Genomic DNA, 19,572 nt, shown 5'->3' with positions numbered 1-19,572 from the left:
AGTAAAGGTGGCAAGTTCCCTTCCCTGAAGGACATTTGTTGACAAACCAGCAGCTGTTACGGTCCTTTTTTAAAACATTTTATTGGTGATAGCCCAGAAATTACCAAATTTATTGAGTTCACTTTCACAACTTGCCATGGTGGGAACTGAACTCTACTTCTACTTTGCTAGTCCAGTATAATAACTGCCACACTACCAGACCAACATTTTTTTCTAAGAAAATTAGTCGCAATCATTTATTTTTAAACTGCTAGCAAATAGAACAATGAAAACAAATTTACGGATACTCTGGATTTTAGCACTTTGAACTTGAGCTGATTTTCCTTTGGAGGCACTCCCCACTGCAGCATGGAAAGTTATCCTTTGCGCCCAGTTTCCTCTAGGGCCTCGTTTAGATTAGGTGGGCATGCACGGGATAGTGGGGAATTCAGGAATTTGTGGGGCCTTGAAAGGAAGAAGCTGGCTTAAAGGGACAGATCGTTGAGTGCCTCATGAGATCAAGGATCTCGAGTACTATGCATGCCCTCCCTGACCTTAGTATGGGTCTCCATACCTTCTAGGAGTCACTGTTCACTATGTTGCACACTACTGGTGCACACTGCTAAGCCAGGCATCTCATTTGCATGCTTCACATCTTTTCAAAGTTCCCCCTTCACGCGTGGATAGTATCTGACACTGCACACTATTTAATCTACTTTAACCCTGCTTTGTTTCTTGCAGGAGAAAGGGCCCATAATAGAAGGGAGCTTACTGTTACTGGAGGTTGGGAAGCATCCATTAGGGATATGGCCCCCTTTTAAGGAGCAAAACATAGAAGTTTCCTAACCCTTCTCTCCACTCTTAATAATTTTAGACTGATGGCCCCTTGTCACTGACTCTACAACCATAGGAAATGGTTTCTACCTGATCACTCTATCAAAACCCTTCGTGATTTTAAAAACCTCTATGAAATCTCCTTTTAACCTTTTTCAGTGGAAATGGTCCCAATACATTTTGGCCATAATACTCATGAGGTAGTCAGAAATGGGTAAGCAGGCGGGTGAGTCCTTGTATGCCAAGGATCCTTTCTTTTCAGTTGCATTCTAACGTCCTCTCACAAGTACTGTTACACAAGCTTACGAAGAGCTGCTGCACCATGCCATGTGCTTGCCTTTGCCAGCACAGGACTACAACTATTTCATTTATTATCAACAGTCTTTTTTCTATCATTGCAGAAGTTTTAAAATCCAGCAGCCTGGGACCCCCTCAATAAGCAGCAGCACGCCAAACACCCTATCACTGCACGTCACCTATTCACTTACCAGTATAAAGACATTCAACCCGGGTGATTTAAATAGCATTAGCACAGCACACCTGGCAAGTGGAGGAAAACGAGCAGGATGCCCCTTGTTGGAGGATGAGGTCACCTCCCTTCCCAGCGGTTGAGGATAGGGAGCCTATTCTCTGTGGCCCAGCTTTTAAGAGAAAAGTGCTTTCGGAACATGAGGTTTTTGGGGGTGGTTCAGGGAATTTGCCCAGAGTCCTTGACCAAATAATGCCAGCTGCGGAGTCCACAAGCTGCACACGTAGGGTCCTGAGGGACAGAATCTAGATCATGCAGTTCCAGGACCATCTGCAGTGCTGCTTTTCACCAGAGGTCTGTTTGACACCTTAGACAGCACATACAGGCCTTGGGCAGTAATCTCACTGTCACCGTGGGCAGAATAACGGATGAGTTGCCAAAATGAGGCTTGATATTGGGACGTACTTTTGCGTCGTTATTGTTGCCATAAGATCTGCTCACGTGCAGATCAGAGGGTGCAGTGACATGGAGAATTGTAGCAGGGGCCAGCCCGAAGTGTCAATGACTGACACTGCTATCTTTGACATCACTTCCACAGCATTCTATGCCCCCATTCCCTGTGACCACCAGAAAGCAGGAAGGGCCAAGTTGTCTCTACAGCAGCACAGAGTTTGTAACTGGACCGTTGGGGTGTCTATGCTCACTGAGATACAGTATCACCTGTTTTCCGGGAACCTATCCTGGTGTCACAGCTGAACCTCTTATGCCAGTCTCCTGACAGTGGGAGTCTATTCAGAAGAAACCCAAGAATTAAGGTGGTCAGCCTTGGCTCAGTGGTAGCACTCATCCCCGAGTCAGAAGGTCATGGGGTCAAGACCCACTCTGGAAACCTGTGGACATGATCTAGGCTGAAACTTAGTGCAGTACTGAGGGGTTGCTGCCTTTTGTGTTGGATGTTAAATTGAGGTCCCTTCTGCCCTCTCCCGTCGACATAGCAGGGGAGTTCTTCCGTCTATTATTTATCCATCAACTAACATCACTAAAATAGATTTTCTGGTCATTAATCTCGTTGCTGTGTGTGAGACCTTACTATGGTCAAATTGGCTGCTGCGTTTCCCTGTATCATAACGCTGTCTACACTTCAAAAGTACTTCCTTGGCTGTGAAGTGGTTTGAAATGAGGTGATGAAAGACGCTATATAAATGCAGCGCCTTTCTGTCTTACAGTATGCAGCATAAATGCTTATTTGGGAAATGGGCAAGTACCCCAATGACAAACACGAGGGGCACACACACACGATCATTAATTTTGAAGGAAACAACTTGGAATGCAGCCGCTGTGTATGCAAAGAAGTTGTTTTAAGGGGTGCAGGTTGTAAATGTGTGTCCCAGAAAAATGATTCAGTAGGAATAGAAGTGTCTGCTGGGGAATGTTTAGCTTTTGTTTTATTGAAGGTGGGATAGAATAGCTATGGCTCAGGTGAAAATGTCCCAGAGCGATGCTAGATGAATGTTTCTCGTAGCTCTCAAGGGCCTTGCAATCCTCGTCGTTTTCTCCTCTGGGGTATTGGTTCTGACCCTCTACCTGTGTTCTTATAGTCAGATTATGTAAAATGCAAAGCACCACAATGATGAGAGACTTCAGCTGGCAAGCATTGCGGGATACCCCCTGCACAGTCCAGGCAATTGAATTGTTGCTTGAGGATGCCACTTGCATGTTCTGTTATTGCCCTGTTAGTGGCATAGGCCTCATTAAAATGGTATTTCCCTGGTGTGCTGGGAAGGTGCCGAGGAGTCAAATCCCATGGGTCTAGTGTGTATCCCTGATCCCCCTCCAGAAGTCTGCCTTTGACTGTAGGAGGTGTAGATTGTCTTTGAATAAATATATCTTGTGTGGCATCCACTATGCCCTACACTCTGGAGAATCTCACCAATCTTAGAGCTAAGTGTTAAAGATCGCTGCTTCTGAGGTTCCAAAGGAACGTTACACACTGCTTAGCTCTTTTGAGCAAGGCACCAGTTACTTGCTTAATTGAACTGTGTGCAGAAGATTAACTAATGCTGTTGATTTCTCCCAGTTGCTACTTGGAAGGACCCTGTAAAGGAAAAGAAAGGACTTGCATTGATATAGCGACTTTCAGGACATCTCAAAGTGCTTTACAGCTAATGAAGTACTTTTGAAGTGTGGTCACTGTTGTAATATAGGAAATGCGTCAGCCAATTTGCGCACAGCAAGGTCCCACAATAGTAATGTGATAATGATCAGATAATCTGTTTTTCAGTTGTTAGAAGGATAAATATTAGCCATGACACCGGGGAGAACTCCATTGCTCTTCTTCGAATAGTGCCATAGGATCTTTTACGTCCACTTGAGAGGGTAAATGGAGCATCAGTTTAACGTCTCATCTGAAAGATGGCACCTCCAACTGTGCAGCACTTCCTCAGTACTGCACCAAAGTCACAGCCTAGATTATGTGTGGGGGTGGGGGGGGGGGGGGGGAAAGGCCTTTTCTTCTGTGATGTTTAAGCTCCCAAAAGTCCCACAGTTTCAACTTCCTCCCCTTCCTCCAAATAAGCCATGTGGAGTGGAATCTCAAAGATTACACTCACCTTGCTGAAGTGGGGTGGGGGTGGAGGGAGAGAACGTGAATGTTTGAGGATCTGGGAAATACAATGTACCCTTACTTGCAACAGTTATGGAAGTTCCAATAAGCTGAACAATAACAAAAACCCAAAGAAACTAGTTCACTTGCAACGTGCAGCCTGTCCCTTTTAAGTTAGTCAGCATTTGAATAGCATAAGATTTTTTTTGTGGCGGGGCAGGGGCATCCTGCCCTGTGAGTAGCAGAAATAGCAGGTCGCTGGCACGAGTGACATAGTCAGAACTAGATTTAATGCCGACACCCCTTTCAGATGTAACTCAGCTTCAGGAAAATTTGGGAGGAAGCTTGTACATAATGCAATTCCAGTAATATCCAGCTATGTTTTTTTCTACAATGTGTCCATACTTCAGGTGCATTTCTGGGCCAGGGAAGAAGAAAATTGTCCCTAAAAACTTCTCAAATGTTTAGCTCAGTGGGAAAAACTTTGCAAAATGGCAAAAACAAAGTACTTTAAAACGAGTATCAATTGGCAGCAAGTTTTCAATCTTTCAGAACATTTTGCTGCAGATGATATCGCTATGGTTGGGTGGGGGCCTTTTGTACAACCATCCAAAACTAAGGTTGCTGTGTTTCCAAATGAGATTTTGCTATCTCAGTGAATACAACAGCTGAAGCCTGATCCTCTTTCTGTTGGAAACAGCTTGACCCTGTAGTAGCAGTTAGCACAAGACCACTTTGTTTGCATTTATACCATCATGCTACTTCATGCAAAATTTCACAGTACGATTGGGAGGTCTGGGACATGATTCAACTTCAATAGCAATTAACTTTTTTCAATTCTGGAACTGACTGAAATCTGGTTCATTTATATGGCCAGGTGTTGCTTCTTCAACTGGCTGCCTATCTCCATTTGCTAAACCGTTCATGAAATACCAAGCGTACTGACTGTCATTTTCCCTGTATTCTGATGATGTAGCAGAAGTGTTGTAGTTGTCATCCTTTTCCTGGCCTTCATTAGCCAAATGTTAATTTTCATTATCTACATACACTAGATTCTGAAAACTGGAGGCTAGTCTTTGTGGGCAAATTCTGAACAATTCTTTCTATAGTTTTAGGTGCCAACGCCTTCTACTCGAAGGCTTTTTGATAAGTTAATCATTATACCTTCTTCACATTTGTGCTCCTTTAATTGATGCAGTGTAAACTGGACTCGATCCCTTGTTCTGCATGACTGGTTCCAGTGCCCACCAACTTGAGAACGTTCTTCTGAAACACTTCAGTAGTGCAGATTTCAGATGTGCACTTGACAATCCTAAACCCACATATAGCTTTGTGATTTACATACTGCTCAAGCCAAATATGGTACAGCAATTTTCATACTTCCTTAATTGACCGATCATAGGTACCACAGGTGAAGCCCCACTTTTCATCTTTTTTCTGCAATAAGAACATTCCTGCTTCCTTGTCAGCTACTTCACAATGCACCCATTACAGTTATTGTGACAAATAGTACAGATGAAAGTGGTGTATGGGACGTTAATGAACAGATTAATATTGTATCTTGAATCCTGCTCCTGTCTGTCCAGCTCCAGCAGTGAATCAACTGCTTGATTTTCTGTATGTCTTGGAGAGATTTTTGAATTTCCAATAAGAATAGGTTGGCAAAAGAAGGCTAATCTTTTAAAGTATTAGTAAATCTTTGTGCTGTTATATTGTAAATCTACTCATTTTTCAGGACCGGGCTGCAGCTGAATGTTTTGCAGAAGATTACATCTTTGGCTAACATGGGCAACTGGACAGCAATGAACCATTTCCTAATTTCTAACCCTTCTAAAAACTGAGACAACGCAGTAGCACTTGAGAATAAACTTTGCTCAAAGATTTATACAAAAAGCTTTTATATTTACTGTTGACCATCAGTTTTTTAAATATCTATTTGAACTCCAAAACATTGATGTTCACAGCATTACTTTTGGGTAGTTATCACTAGATAAACATACAGTGCTGAGGGATTAAAATACTGTAGTGTAATTGCACAGCAGTGACACAGAGTGCACTGGTCTGATCGCCACTGCAAACCGCACTTCACTCACCCACGCTTTCTGGTGTATGCTGGTGCTATGAGAAACATACTTTGAATTGATTTCAGAGCTGTAATTTTCTCTAATCATTTTATGATGCAATTTATACTTCCAAATAAGATCATCAGCTTGTAATCAATCCCAGATGAATATATTTTCTATATCATTCTATTTAAAATATTTATAGTCTATTGGAAATTTAAAATAATTTGCTGAAAAAAAATCCAAATGATCTAGTAATTCAAATTCATGTAAATAAAACATTATAAGAAATATTTTGTGCTCAAAAAAATTTGATGAACAGCTAACTCTAAGTGACTTAGAATTAAGAGTTGACTGTAGTACTTAAACACAGAAAACTTCTGCAATTTATTCAGCACGAACACATTACTTAATGCCTTAAAAAGTCTAGGGTTCCTAAATGTATTATTGAAGTGTGAACAAGTCCACACTTAGACAAAACTACTTTTGTTGAAATAGGCTTAGGTAACATTTTCAGCTAAAGACTTTTTTAAAAAGCAGGTTTGTTGTTTTAGGAAGCTCTTGAATAGTATCCAGCTTTGCCATTTTTTTTTTAAAGTCTGCTGAATTGGAAGTACATTTTTTCTTTTAGGTCTGCTTTGCATAGTTTTTGGTCAGGCACAACCAGTCAGGTATCTATGCCAGCCTTGTATCATATATAAAAAGCAGAAACCAACAAAAAATGTTGTGAAGGGTAAGCATTCACTCCTATATATATTTATTTTTGTACTAGAAACATTTTGATCAACATACCTCTTAAATGAGCAACTAACTCAACCATTATAAAATTTTTAAAGTGCTGTCTGTATCCTATCTGCATTCTGAGATGGATTGTAGATTGTGATGTTCACTATACAAAATGGTGTACACTGACAAAGATTGTATATGTGCATATTATCAATAGTGCTTGAATAAACCAGATGGATTTAGTATTTGTTAGGATTCTTTCTAACTTATTTATAAAAATTATTATTGAAATTTTAAAAAAATTTGGTGTGAATTTTTGTGCTCATCAAAGTGAAGGATGTTGGTGCAGGGAAACAGAATACTTTCCATTACAGGCACCCCATGTCAGCATCAAGCAATGTTAGGTTGCAGGTAGTGTAAAACTTGCTATACTTTTCTATTTACCACACCATCATATTAGAAGAAATTTACTGGATTGAGTGTGTCCAAGTTTACTTCATGCCAACGAGTAGACAGAGGAAACATTTATCCCATCAGTCTGGGCTGGAGTTGAACGCATGTCCCAGAGATGAAAGGACTGTAACCACACAATCCTCCTTGTTTTAAGTCATCAGTTTCATATTTTACAGAACTGATGGATATCCTTTGTCTCTTATACTAGGTGGAAAAAAATGAATGACCTTCATATATATGGGGAGATTAAAAAGAGAGTATAAATGTTAAAAATCCAAAGTGAAGACAGAAAATGCTGGAAATGCTCAACAAGGTTGGTAAACATCTGAAGAAAAAATTAGATTAACATTTCACCAGATATCATAAAAGCACAGAATCTTACAGCACAGAAGGAGGCTGTTCGGCCCATTGTGCCTGTGCCGGCTCTTTGAAAGAGCTGTCCAATTTAGTCCCACACCCCAGCTTTTACCCATAACCCTGCAAATTAGTCCTCTTCAAGTACATGTCCAATTGCCTTTTGAACGTTCCTATGGAATCTACTTCCACCACCCTTTCAGGTAGTGCGTTCCAGATCTTAACAACTCTGTGAAAAAAATTCTCCTAATTTCCCATCTAGTTCTTTTGCCAATTATTTTAAACCTATGACCTCTGGTTACAGACCCACTTGCCACAGGAAACAGAGCAAGTAGGGAGAAACTATCAAAACCCCTCATCATTTTGAATAGCTCCATTTGGTCTCCCCTTAATCTTCTCTGCTCTAAGGAGAAAAATCCCAGCTTCTCCAATCTCTCCACATAACTGAAGTCCCTCATCCCTCGTATCATCCTGGTAAACCTCTTCTCTCCAAGGCATTGACATCCTTCCTAATGTGTGGTTCCCAGAATTGTACACAATACTCTTGCTGAGACCTAACCAGTGATTTGTAAAAGTTTAGCATAACTTCCTTGTTTTTGTATTCAATGGCCCTATTTACAAAGCCAGGTATCCCATATGCTTAACAGCCTTATCAACTTGCCCTGCCACCTTCAAAGATTTGTGAAAATGCACCTGGTCCCTCTGCTCTTGCACACCACAACCCCCGCCCCCCCCCCCCCCCACTTCCTCTCAAAATAGTACCATTTAGATTTTTCTGACTCCATGCTGTTCCTCACAAAGTGCATCACTTCACACTTATCTGCATTAAATTGCATCTGCCATGTGTCTATCCATTTCACCAGTTTGTCTATGTCCTGCTGAAGTCTGCTACCATTCTGCTCACTATTTACTACGTTGCCAAGTTTTGTATCATCTACACACTTCAAAATTGTACTCCCTATACCCAAGTCCAGGCCATTTATACATAACAAGAAAATCAATGGTCCTAATACCGATCCATAGGGGACCCCACTGCATACTTGTCTCCAGTAAGAAAAACATCCGTTCACCACTACTCTCTGCCTCCTATCCCTTAGCCAATTATGAAACAAGTTACCACAGTCCCTTTAATACCATGTGTTTCTATTTTATGAATAAGTCTGTTATGTGGTACTTTATCAAATGCCTTTTGAAAGTCCATATATACAACATCTACTGCACTACCTTCATCAACCCTCTGTTACTTCATCAAAGAACTCAATCAGGTTAGTCAGACACGATTTGCCTTTAATAAATCCGTGCTGGCTATCCCTTATTAACCCACGTTTCTCCAAATGCGAATTAATTTTGTCCTTGACAATGGTCTCTAGTAGTTTTCTCACCACTGACGTTAGACTGATTGGCCTGTAGTTACCAGGTTTATCCCTCTCCCCTATTTTGAACAGGATGTAACATTTGCAATCCTCCATTGTTCTATCTGACCATATTTGTAATAGAAATATTGCATAATGTTCCATAGAACACAAGTTGAACATCATTAATTTCAGTGTTTTTGAAGTGTAAACATTACAGTAGACAGTAGATTACTAACTTTCCACAGTTATGGAAGAGCTGTTGTGAAAATTGAATTTTCTCCTGGATAATGGTGGTAAATATAGGCAGCAGCGAAAACGCGCATAGAATAAAACATAACCACTTCTGATTGTTGCAGTAGTTCATGAAACAAAATACAACCCTGTCTTTAAGTGATCATTATCTGACATCGTGTTTTCTTTCTGTAAAGACTGCAACATCCTTTGGGTCACAAGATTTTGAAAAATTAAGTTAAACCATTTTAATTTGTGCTAAAAATGATACTCTTGAGCCCCTGATAAAGGAACATTATAGATTTTAAGCAGCAGGATTCATTCATAGAACATTATTAGTGTGAAGAACTCTGCCCATGAACAATTACTGATAAGTATTCATTTATGTTTCTCCCCTTTATTCCTCTATTCAAAGTTTTAATTGTTTGATATTTTGAAGTACATTTATTTGATGCAACAGGTGTTACAGTCAGCAGTTGCAACACTGTATCTAAAGAAGCTGTTATTGATTGATCTGATCCCTTAAAGATTTGGATTTCTTATATAGAACTTCTATGGTCAGCTGCAATGTAACATTAGCCAAACACAAAATCTGTGATGGCCTTTCTGCCAGGGTTGAAATTTCTATCAGTAACTAGTCTGGATACCTGTCCAACAAACTTGGTAGCCAACTAACAGCCTTTGCAATCCAAGACAAGTGAAGAAATGATTACCCCCACCTCCCCCACTCCTTTTTCATTTCTCTAACCTGTGCTACTAAAGTCAAATACCATTATCAGGCCACAGTGTTCCTTTTAAAATGAGTATGACAAGCCACTCTTTAGCTACCAGATCTACTTGTGTTCAGTACAACAATTGTTTGTGTATGTACATATATCCTTATTAAAGTCCTATGTCGATAGTGTGCCATTATCTGCAACGATGGTAGTCATGATGTGGAGATGCCGGTGATGGACTGGGGTTGACAATTGTAAACAATTTTACAACACCAAGTTGTAAAATTGTTTACAATTATCTGCAACAGTAGTGCTCCTTTTGAGTGTGATGCTATTAACAGCTATTTTAGAAGGTTAGATATGACATATGACTATTTGGTCATTCTTGATACGGTAATACGATATGAAAATGAGCAAAGATAACTGGAACTTTCCATAACTGGAAAATGGTAAATGGTAGATATATATCTATTTTTAAAGTATGGGACCTGCAGGATTCAATGGCTACTGCAGGAAAATTTATATTTCCCAAGTTCTGTGGATTCTTAAAAAAATGAATAGCTGGGTATTAACAGTGATTGCAGTATTCATAAAGAAAACCAGTTCTGGTATCATCAAAGTAAATTCAAGACTTCTCTGATCAAAGAAGCTGAATTATTTGTTTGAAGGACACAGTTATGGAAAAGTTATATGGATTCTGAAGGAGGTCTGGGAACAGGTTGCTAGCCTGTCTGTATCTGATGTACAACATGTGCGCTGGGGAGTTTAGAGTGGAGGATGCAGCGATTCATGACCTTAAACAAAAACTCACCAGTCAATCCTGAAAATTATTATTTCTGCTGCTAACAGTACAACATTCCATCAATATGTCAGTGGAGAGCACATATTATTAAGTAGATGACAGTTATCAGTATGGCAGATACAAAATTAAGGATGCAATTCTTGATCTTGTGTGTATTGTTAAGGGAGATAGCAAGTGGAACGTTTGATACTATCCTACCAGGAGGGAAGAGCAATTCTTTTGCTCTCTGCAGGCTTGTATGAGCCTGAGAACCGATATCCTCACACTTGCCGTGGCAGATAAAGGAAACCCAATAGTAGATGCAAATTACTGGGAAGCAGGAAAAAAAAAGTTAACTGGCTCGAAGCGTTAAATTATGAGGACAGGTTGCATAGACTAGGCTTGTATTCTGTTGAGTATAGAAGATTAAGGGGTGATCTAATTGAGGTGTTTAAGATGATTATAGGAATTGATAGGGTAGATAGAGAGAAACTATTTCCTCTGGTGGGGGAGTCCAGAACAAGGGGGCGTAACCTTAAAATTAGAACTAGGCCAATCGGGGCAATGTCAGGAAGCACTTCTTCACACAAAGGGTAATGGAAATATGGAACACTCTTTCCCCAAAAAGCTATTGAAAATTTCATAACTGAGATTGATAGATTTTTGTTAGACAAGAGTAGTAAGGGTTACGAAACCAAGGCGGGTAGATGGAGTTAAGATACAGATCAGACATGATCTAATTGAATGGCGGAACCGGTTCAAGGCTGTGTTCCTTTAAACCTCAATCAAATCACACCCTAGGGCTACACTTCTCTGAAGTATAGAGACCCAGCACTTTGAGCCTATAACTAAGTTGCTTTAATTTGGGAGTTAATCTCTTGGCCCTCCTCTGCACCTTTTCCAAAGCCTCAATATTACCCACCATGCAAGAAGACCAAAACTGGTCACAGTAGTCTAACTGAGTCCTATCCAAGGTCTTGTACAAGGACAAAATGGTATGCTTTGCTTTGTAGTTAATTGTCCTGTAAATTCACTCCAGCAACCAATTTGCTCTAGCTATAGCTTCATGACATTGTTCATGAACCTTCAGAGATCCATGCACCAGAACGGCCAGATCTTTCTTTCACCATTGACTTTTTTGTTCTTTTTCCTGAAAGATGTATGTATGTTCAGCATTTAACCTGCCCAAATGCATAACACTGCACTTTTCTAAGTTAAACGTCATTCGCCAGTCACGAGCCCAATCCCCTAGCGCATCTAGATCTGCTTGTAGTAGTCAGGCATGCTCTACAGTCCTGAATTTCGCACCTATCTGGGTATAGTCTGCAAACTTGCAGATTATTCTGCCAACACCTACATCTAAATCATTAATGAAAATAGTAAATAGCAGTGGTCCTAACACCGATCCCTGTGGAACACCACTGATGAACAGTCTCCAAGCACATCCAAATCCATCTATAATCACTTTCTGCCGACGGGCTTTCAGCCAGTTCTCAATCCAGCACAGTAGATTACCACTAATTCCAAAAGATTCAATCTTGTAGAGAAACCTCTTCTGCGATACCTTATCAAAAGCTTTCTGAAAGTCCACTTAGAAAATGGTTCCTTCATCAACTAACTCGGTTACTTCTTAAAACTGCTGGTTAGTGACATATAGTTTGTGCAGATCAACTTTCTGTGTGCTGTTACTCTATACCGATCAGGAAGGACCCAGGTTCAATCTTTCATTTATACTGACTTAGCTCATTTCAGCAAGACTTCTTACTCCTGATCACTATATAGTCATTTCTGCCAGAAAATGTATGTGGGGTGTCGGCTGAAAAGAGCTATCCAACATAATCCCACTTTCCAGCACTTGGTCTGTAGCCCTGTAGGTTACGGCACTTCAAGTGCACATCCAAGTATTTTTTAAATGAGTTGAGGGTTTCTGCCTCTACCACTCTTTCAGGCAGTGAGTTCCAGATCCTCCACCACCCTATGGGTGAAAAAATTTCTCCTCTGCTCCCCTCTAATCCTTCTACCAATTACTTAAAACCTATGGCCCCTGATTATTGACCCCTCTGCTAATGGAAATAGGTCCTCCCTATCCACTCTATCTAGGTTCCTCATAATTTTATAAACCTCAATTAAATCTCTCCTCAGCCTCCTTTGTTCCAAAGAAAACAACCCCAGCCTATCCAATCTTTTCTCATAGCTAAAATTCTTCAACCCTGGCAACATCCTCGTAAATCTCCTCTACCCTATCTAGTGCAATCACATCTTTCCTGTAATGTGGTGACCAGAACTGTACACAGTATACAAGCTGTGGCCTAACAAGTGTTTTATACAGTTCTAGCATAACCTCCCTGTTCTTAAATCCTATGCCTCAGCTAATAAAGGAAAGTATCCCATATGCCTTTTTAACCACCTTATCTACCTGTCCTGCTAACTTCAGGGATCTGTGTTCATGTACTCCAAGGTCCCTCTGTTCCTCTACACCTCTCAGTATCCTCCCATTTATTGTGTATTCCCTTGCCTTTTTTGCCCTCCCCAAATGCATTACCTCACACTTCTCTGGATTGAATTCCATTTGCCACTTTTCTGCCCACCTGACCAGTCCATTGATATCTTCCTGCAGTCTACAGCTTTCCTCCTCACTATCAACGACACGGCCAATTTTTGTACCATCTGCAAACTTTTTGATCAAGCCCCCTACATTCAAGTCCAAATCATTAATATATACCACAAAAAGCAAGGGACCTAGTTCTGGGCCCTGTAGAACCCCATTGGAAACAGCCTTCCAGTCACAAAAACACCCGTCGACCATTACCCTTTGCTTCCTGCCACTGAGCCAATTTTGGATCCAACTTGCCACTTTCCCTTGGATCCCATGGGCTTTTACTTTTTTGACCAGTCTGCCATGTGGGACCTTGTCAAAAGCCTTGCTAAAATCCATGTACACTACATCTACAACGCGTTAGCCTCATCAACCCTCCTTGTTACCTGCTCAAAAAATTCAATCATGTTAGTCAGACATGACATTCCCTTAACAAATCCATGCTGACTGTCCTTGATTAACTCGTGCCTTTCTAAACGACGATTTATGCTGTCCTTCACATCAATTGCAATAATTTGCCCACCACAGAGGTTAGACTGACTAGCCTATAATTACTTGGTCTATCTCTTTCTCCCTTTTTAAAGAAAACGGTACAACGTTAGCAGTCCTCCAATCCTCCGGCACCACGCCTGTAGCCAGGGAATTTTCCTTGATTTTACTTGCCAGTATTTTTTCATGCCCTCTCTTTGCTTTCCTAATTTCCTTTCTAATTTCTCCCCTGCACTTTCTGTACTCTTCTAGGTTTTCTGCAGTATTGAGCTCTCAGTATCTGACATAAGCTTCCCTTTTTTGCCGTATCCTATCGTGTATGCAGTTTGACATCCAGGGGACTCTAGATTTGGCAGTCCCACCCTTTTTCTTTGTGGGAACATGTTTGTTCTGAACCCTCACTATCACTCCCTTGAATGCCTCCCACTGCTCTGACACTAATTTACCTTCCAGTAGCCGTTTCCAGTCCATTTTGCTAAATCACATCTCTGCTTAGTAAAATTGGCCTTTCCCCAATTGAGAACTTTTACTCTTGTTCTATCTTTGTCCTTTTCCATAACTATGCTAACTGAATTATGATCACTACCAGCAAAATGCTCTCCCACTGATACTCCTTCCGCCTGCCCAGCTTCATTCCTTAAAACTAAGTGTAGAACTGCCCCCTCTCTTGTTGGGCTTGCTACGTATGGCTAAAAAAGTTCTCCTGAATGCAATTTAAGAATTCTGAGCCCTTTATACCTTTTACATTGCTTGTATCCCAGTTAAAATTGTGGTAGTTGAAATCCCCTACTATTACTGCCCTATTGTTTTAGCATTTCTCAGAAATTTCCCTACATAATTGCTCTTCTATCTCCCTCTGACTGTTTAGGGGGTCTATAGTACACTCCCAGTAGTGTGACTGCCCCTTTTTTGTTCTTCAGCTCAACCCATATGGCCTCATTTGATTATCCTCCTAACACATCATCCCTCCTCACTTTTGTAATTGTTTCTTTAACCAATATTGCCACCCCCCCTCTCTATCTCGCCTGTAACCAGGAACATTGAGCTGCCATTCCTGCCCCTCTTTAAGACATGTTTCAGTAATAGCTATGATATCATACTTCCATGTGTCTATCTGTGCTCTCAGCTCATCTGCCTTATTCACGAGACTCCTTGCATTGAAGTATATATCATTAAGCACTGCCAAACTCTCTCATTTATTTTCTAACCTTTCTTTCCTCTGCCTTCCAAACTCGCTTACTAATTTTCTGCCTTCCATTTCCAGCTCTGCTTCTCTCCCTTCTGAATCTACGCTCAGGTTCCCATCCCCTTGCCAAGCTAGTTCAAACCCACCCCAATAGCGCTAGCAAACCTCCCTGCGAGGATATTGGTCCCAGCCCTGTTGAGGTGCAAACCGTCCGGTTTGTACAGGTCCCACCTCACGCAGAACCGGTCCCAATACCCCATGAATCTAAAGCCCTCTTCTCCGGCCACGCATTCATCTGCTTTATCCTCCTATTTTTATAATCACTAGCGTATGGCACTGGGAGTAATCCGGAGACTATTACCTTTTGAGGTCCTGCTTGTTAATCTCTTTCCTAGCTCCCTAAAATCTGCCTGCAGGACCTCATTCCTCTTTCTACCTATGTCGTTGGTACCAATATGGACACCGACCTCTGGCTCTTCCCCCTCCCCTCTTCAGAATGTTCTGCAGCCGCTCACAGAAATCCTTGACCCTGGCACCAAGGAGGCAAAGTAGGATTCATGTCTGCGGCTGCAGAAACGCCTGTTTGATTCCCTATCACTATTGCTTTCCTGACCTTCCTCCTCCCTGCCTATGCAGCTGAGCCACCCATGGTGCTGTGGACTTGGCTCTGGCTGCACTCCCCAGAGGAACCCTCTCCCCCACCAGTATTCAGAACTGAATACTGGTGAGAGAGCGAGATGACTCCCTCGGGACTCCTGCACTACCTGCCTAGTCCTCCTTGCCTGTCTGGCGGTCACCCAATCCCTCTCTGCCTGCACTCACTTAATCTGCGGGGTGACCACCTCCTGAAATGTGCTATCCACGTAGCTCTCTGCCTCGCGGATGCACTGCAGTGACGCCAGCTGCTGCTGAAGGTCTGAAACCCAGAGCTTGAGCTCCTCCAGCTGACGACACGGGAAGCGTCCTCTACTTCCCACATGGCACAGGAAGTGCATTCAACGAGACCGAGGTGCCCTGACATGCCTCTATTTATTAGACTAACTCAACTTAACAGAAATACACTTAAGACTTAAAATAAACACTTACCAGCTACTCACCAATCAGCTCCTTTCCTTGTGTTGACGTCACTTTAGATGCTTGTTTTCTTTGTTTTTGTTTTGTGCCTCTCGCCCGCCCCTCCTCTTCATCCCCGCTCTCGCCCGCCCCTCCTCTTCATCCCCGCTCTCGCCCGCCCCTCCTCTTCATCCCCGCTCTCGCCCGCCCCTCCTCTTCATCCCCGCTCTCGCCCGCCCCTCCTCTTCATCCCCGCTCTCGCCCGCCCCTCCTCTTTATCGCCGCTCTCGCCCGCCCCTCCTCTTCATCCCCGCTCTCGCCCGCCCCTCCTCTTCATCCCCGCTCTCGCCCGCCCCTCCTCTTTATCCCCGCTCTCGCCCGCCCCTCCTCTTTATCCCCGCTCTCGCCCGCCCCTCCTCTTTATCCCCGCTCTCGCCCGCCCCTCATCTTCATCCCCGCTCTCGCCCGCCCCTCCTCTTCATCCCCGCTCTCGCCCGCCCCTCCTCTTCATCCCCGCTCTCGCCCGCCCCTCCTCTTCATCCCCGCTCTCGCCCGCCCCTCCTCTTCATCCCCGCTCTCGCCCGCCCCTCCTCTTCATCCCCGCTCTCGCCCGCCCCTCCTCTTCATCCCCGCTCTCGCCCGCCCCTCCTCTTCATCCCCGCTCTCGCCCGCCCCTCCTCTTCATCCCCGCTCTCGCCCGCCCCTCCTCTTCATCCCCGCTCTCGCCCGCCCCTCCTCTTCATCCCCGCTCTCGCCCGCCCCTCCTCTTCATCCCCGCTCTCGCCCGCCCCTCCTCTTCATCCCCGCTCTCGCCCGCCCCTCCTCTTCATCCCCGCTCTCGCCCGCCCCTCCTCTTCATCCCCGCTCTCGCCCGCCCCTCCTCTTCATCCCCGCTCTCGCCCGCCCCTCCTCTTCATCCCCGCTCTCGCCCGCCCCTCCTCTTCATCCCCGCTCTCGCCCGCCCCTCCTCTTCATCCCCGCTCTCGCCCGCCCCTCCTCTTCATCCCCGCTCTCGCCCGCCCCTCCTCTTCATCCCCGCTCTCGCCCGCCCCTCCTCTTCATCCCCGCTCTCGCCCGCCCCTCCTCTTCATCCCCGCTCTCGCCCGCCCCTCCTCTTCATCCCCGCTCTCGCCCGCCCCTCCTCTTCATCCCCGCTCTCGCCCGCCCCTCCTCTTCATCCCCGCTCTCGCCCGCCCCTCCTCTTCATCCCCGCTCTCGCCCGCCCCTCCTCTTCATCCCCGCTCTCGCCCGCCCCTCCTCTTCATCCCCGCTCTCGCCCGCCCCTCCTCTTCATCCCCGCTCTCGCCCGCCCCTCCTCTTCATCCCCGCTCTCGCCCGCCCCTCCTCTTCATCCCCGCTCTCGCCCGCCCCTCCTCTTCATCCCCGCTCTCGCCCGCCCCTCCTCTTCATCCCCGCTCTCGCCCGCCCCTCCTCTTCATCCCCGCTCTCGCCCGCCCCTCCTCTTCATCCCCGCTCTCGCCCGCCCCTCCTCTTCATCCCCGCTCTCGCCCGCCCCTCCTCTTCATCCCCGCTCTCGCCCGCCCCTCCTCTTCATCCCCGCTCTCGCCCGCCCCTCCTCTTTATCCCCGCTCTGCATATTGAGGCAGAGACAATAACATCACTTAAAAGGGGACTGGACAAGTTTTTGAAGGAAAAATATAAAAGGATATGGGGAAAGGGCAGGAAAATGAAGATTGCTCCAGTTGCCCAGCCAGCACTAGCATAAATTTGATGGGACAAGTGTCCTCTTTCTGTGCTGTAATTTCTATTGTTCTTAGTTGACCAGGATGTTCCTTGCTATCAGTTGTTACCTCATGTCTGAGTTGAAATTGATTGTCGTCAACCCACTTTCTCCTTTCCAACTTATGCATGGGTACTGCAGATAACAAAAGTAGTTTCAGTTCCACATGATTAAAGTGTGAATAAGGTAATAGCAACAATTGCTTTAAAATAATAACATTTTACTAACTTGAGAACAATTTGAATCTTTTACTCACTATTTATAGTACCTATTGTTTGGTTTCTGGTTAAGCCACAAAGCCAACTTCAGTACTGCTGTTGTGAACAGTGTGGTTTTCATATAGGTAAAATTAATGCTAAAACATCACTTGAACCGAAGTGTAGAAATAAATTAAATGTGGGTCTTGCATGGTAACTGCTTTTACCAGCCTATCCAGCTAAATATTTTTGGTTAACTGAATCATCTATAGTCTACAGAAATAATTAAGCAACTTATTTTGTTTGAACCAATACCCCATAGTGATGTTCTTTTTGACTAACTTCAGTGAAAGGGCCAAGGCCAGGACACAAGTTTGAAGAGAATGACAAAGTAAATCAGGAACTACTAATTTAGTTATGCTAAGCTTGTGTGTTAAATGCCTGTGGGATTGTACAAGGAAGGGAAGGAGTTCCACAGTTATGATATTTTGGAAAAGAAAATGTTAGTTTAGAAAATAGTCTGATGAAAATTTATTTTAATACAGTTAAAATTCAGGGAGAAAGGAAGAATGAACAAAATAGTGTACATGTAGCTTAGGCAGAACAACAACAGGCCAAAGTATAATTAGAACTTTTTTATATGGAACTTTGTCAAAAGCTTTCGAAAAATCTGGGGGCTAAATTGGGCCACGTAGCACCCATTCTGTAGGCGCCAAAAATGGCATCTTGCCTAACGAACGCCGGCAGCATGTAGAGTGGGAGATTATGACGTAAATCAGTGTGCAACGCTGATTTAAAGGGACTGCTGCTATTTTGGAACTCCATGCTCCAGCCAATGCACTGTCTTAACCTCGCACAGCTGGACAGGCCTTAAACGGCATGGGGGGACCCCCCACCAGCACTGTTTAAAGGGATCATGCAGGAGTTACAAGTTAGTTACTGGATTATTGCTTCTGGCTGCTGATGAATTTATACCTGTTTTTGGAGGTCTCCTATACTTGAATACTAGGATTAGAGGACATAGTCTAAAAATTAGAGCCAGGACTTTGAGGAGTGAAGTTAGGAAACACTTCTACATGCAAAGGGTGGTAGAAGTTTGGAACTCTCTTCCACAAACAGCAGTTGATGCTAGCTCAATTGTTAATTTTAAATCTGAGATTGATAGATTGTTGTTAAGGTGGATATATGGAGTTAGATCACAGATCAGCCATGATCTTATTGAATGACAGAACAGACTCAAGGGGCTAAAAGGCCTAATCCTGTTCCTACAATAAAGTTTCAGTACTCTACAGGGAGTGGGCTGGCTGGCTGACGGGCAACAGCAACGGCACTGGCGGAGTGGCAGGGGTGGGACAGGAATGCTGTCCTCCTGAGACAGGACAGCAGGTTCACGTTCCATGGAGCCACTGCCACTTGCTGCCTCCTGTTATGCGCCACCTTCTCCTACAAGAAAGCGGGATGTGTGTCGATGAGTGTCCTGCAAGATGTTTGGGTGATGTGGCTGTCATGGTTGAATAGTTGCCAGTGTGTATGACCTGTGAGTGTGTGGCTTATGACAGTGGTAATGTGTGAGGATGAGATGAAGTGTCTGAATGAAAGAGTTGCATACTGATTGAATGAGTTTGTTGGTAGGTGGGTGATGGGGGTTATAGTGCATGGAGCAGTGGATGAGGCTAGTGATGCAGTTGGTACGTTATGCCACTTGAAACTTGAAACTTGAACTCACGGACCTTGACAACTTGTGTTA

The sequence above is a fragment of the Heptranchias perlo genome, chromosome 1 (assembly GCF_035084215.1).
Source record: "Heptranchias perlo isolate sHepPer1 chromosome 1, sHepPer1.hap1, whole genome shotgun sequence".
NCBI lineage: Eukaryota > Metazoa > Chordata > Chondrichthyes > Hexanchiformes > Hexanchidae > Heptranchias > Heptranchias perlo.
Note: the sequence above shows the minus strand (reverse complement) of the source record.